Here is a 3,002-nt window from a genome sequence, read left to right as displayed (position 1 = left end):
CCTCTCACATGTGACAGTCTCCCCTCTAGTAAGCAAATGGACCGTCTGAGGCTCCCCAGCAGAATGCAGGTCCAACTTATCAAACCTAGCATTCATGGCTTCCAGCTGAGCCACAACTTGCTTATCGACTGCATGAACTGTTCTAATACCATCCCTCGGATTCCCATACTCAGCACAGTGGGTCGCCATCTCTTTCGTAAGGGCCCATCCCGTATCATCGTCAGTGTTCTTTTGCAACATTCCGTTGGATGATGCATCAAGTATGGCTCTGTGATCATCGTATAGCCCATTGTATAACTGATTGGATAAGAACCACGGATCAAAACCATGGTGAGGAAGAGACCTCACCAACCTCTAGAAATGGCACCAAGCTTCATAGAAAGTTTCATCAGGTGCCTGTTTGAAACTGGTAATCTTGGCCCTCAGCTGATTAGTGCGCTGCGGAGGGAAATATCTCTTATAAAAAGCAAGAGCAAGGGTCTCCTCGATCAGGACCCCCGGCCGTGCGGTCCAAATCGATCGACCACTCCCGGCCGAGTCGATCAAAGAAAAAGGAAACAGAACCTTCTTAATCTTGTCTTGAGTTACCCCCTTTGTGGCGGGGATAGTAGAACAGTAGTCCGTAAAGACCTCCATATGCTTCTTCGGTTCTTCACCTGCCACACCTCTAAAGAGATTTCTCTTCACAAGATTGATATAGGATGGACGGATGTCAAATGTATTCACATCCTCAGTCTGGAGGTTGAAACCTTTAGGAATAGATGATGCTTTAGGCTCCGAATGACTAGCAATATACGTCATCTTTACTGGTTAGTTTACAGAACTGAAAGTGTCTTCTTCAAAAGATGGATTTTCTGTAAATAGGAAATGTTGAAGTTCGGGTTCGAAAGTACTCAAGGCTTCCTTTCGTGATTCTCTTTGCAGACGGAGTCTATGCCTAAACAGTCTCTCTGGCTCAAAATCAGCTGGAACTAATTCCAACCTATGTGACCTGGGCATACACAACACTGAAAGAAAAAAAATAAGAACTGCCTCAAGGAATAAAAGTTCCCTGAGACGGATAAAATAAACGAAACAACAGATAGGGCAATTGCCTCCCCGGCAACGACGCCATAATTTGACAGGGCTGTCGTATACCTATCAAAAATAATAAACTAAACCAACTGTATAGCTAGGGAAGTCAGGTCGATCTCCTCAGGGAGGCAAGATATCTGTAAAGGTCCGCCTATTTGGTCACTAATGGGGGGGTTTTGTAATGGGTTATTTAATGAGAATACTCCAAACTATTGGGGTGCTTCTCAAAATACTTCAAACTATAATTTAACTACCAATATAACCAACTATTATACTCTTTCGCTTTTAATAGAATTGACCCTTTATTAACCTATAATAACAGGTAAAAATGTCACACATTTCCATTATAGAGGATCTTCATCTCCTTCCTCTTCTCAAATTACCTGTCTAAAACCCAACAAATTTTACGAAAATCCCCATTTGACCTTACTTCTCCTCCTCCTCCATTAACCCTTGTCACCACGAGACAGCCACCACCACTCCACTCCTCCACTGCGGCACCACCCTCACACCATAACTACCACATCCGTATCTACAGCGACATCGCCAACCCGCCATAACTGAACCACGTCATATATACCAACCATAATTGTCATTCATTACCCATTAAGACACATCTTCTCAATAAAAACACCATCTCCGATCCACCGCCTGCAACATTGTTAACTTCCTCACCATTACCGTCGTCAGCGAGAGAGTTTAGTAGATAGGGGAGACTCGGAGAAGGCCACAATCTGGACCCCCTTTCAGTCCTACAACCATATTAGTTGCACAAAATCATCACATTTTCTTTATCCTTTCCCCCAAATCAACAACATATGAAACCCAGATTGATAATTAGGGTCAATTTACAGATATAATCAGGGTTATTTTGTGAGAAATCTGAAATTTTTATAAAAACTGGGTTGTTGATTATAAATATTTAATTAAGTTTTGAACTGAAATAGGGATATTATAAAGGGAGAAGATATTTTGTTGACGGGTTGGTGATTACTCCTATAAAGGTTTGATATAAATCAATGTGTTGTCGGAACTTGGAATGATAATGGAGACGGGACAATGGAAAGCAATGAAGGAGGGAAGTGGGCGTCTTGGTGAGGATTGGATTTTCGAGAAGGTGGAGCGGCGGGATAGGACAGTGGCGAGATCAGGTGGGGCTGTTTGTTGGTGATGGACTGATGGAGGTGTACGGTGGTTTGAGTATTGCTGAAGTGATGAAATATAGATGCCATTACAATTGAAAATAAAAAGGAGATGTTAGGAGGGGTTAAAACATTTTTACCGGCTTAACAGGTAGCCGGTCTACCTATTCTAATATTAGAGAATTAGTATGAAAGTTGGGTATATTCGCAGTTAAAATAAAGTATAGAGTATTTTAAGAAGCATGTCAATAGTTTGTAGTATTGTCATTAAATAACCCTTTTGTAATTGGTTTTCTAAACTAAAGGTGTAAAAGGAAGAGAAGCAAGGAAAGAGCAATAAAGGCAGAAGATGAGATTAACTATCAATAGAGAGAGGACATGTCAGGATTTCGGTTCATTACGGTAGTCCAGTGACTCAACTGTAAACAACTTAGATAAATTACTGCGAGACGGATATGGAAAGGTCCTTCTGGTCCACTTTCTATCCTCAATTACCATTAACTTAACTTCCGTCCTTGTCAGGGTAGTCTACTGTTCATAGCAGGCCTATTTAAATCTTCCAATCCAGGATTAAAATTAACCAGATTAAAAAGGTGACTCAGAAGCGTGCACTCAACTAAGTCGGTAAATACAGTTATATTGCTATGGGGACAGAGTCTCACAATTAATTCATCTAACCTATTTACTACATCGTCACATTTCTACCGCAGATCCCCTAATCCCAACATGAAATGATTTAGCTACTCATATCGCTAATGTTGTCAATAATAACAATATTAAGATAAC

General features: G+C 41.0%; 1 non-coding gene across 1 annotated transcript; it reads left to right on the top strand.

Annotated features, from left to right (window-relative positions):
* The first annotated feature begins 322 nt into the window (after window positions 1-322).
* On the top strand, window positions 323-428 carry LOC141636324 (small nucleolar RNA R71). The gene has a single exon (XR_012540943.1). It is a non-coding gene; the product is annotated as a small nucleolar RNA R71 (small nucleolar RNA).
* Window positions 429-3,002: the final 2,574 nt, after the last annotated feature.

This window comes from Silene latifolia, chromosome Y (assembly GCF_048544455.1).
Source record: "Silene latifolia isolate original U9 population chromosome Y, ASM4854445v1, whole genome shotgun sequence".
Classification (NCBI taxonomy): Eukaryota; Viridiplantae; Streptophyta; class Magnoliopsida; order Caryophyllales; family Caryophyllaceae; genus Silene; species Silene latifolia.
This window is presented reverse-complemented; position numbering and strand designations above follow the sequence as displayed.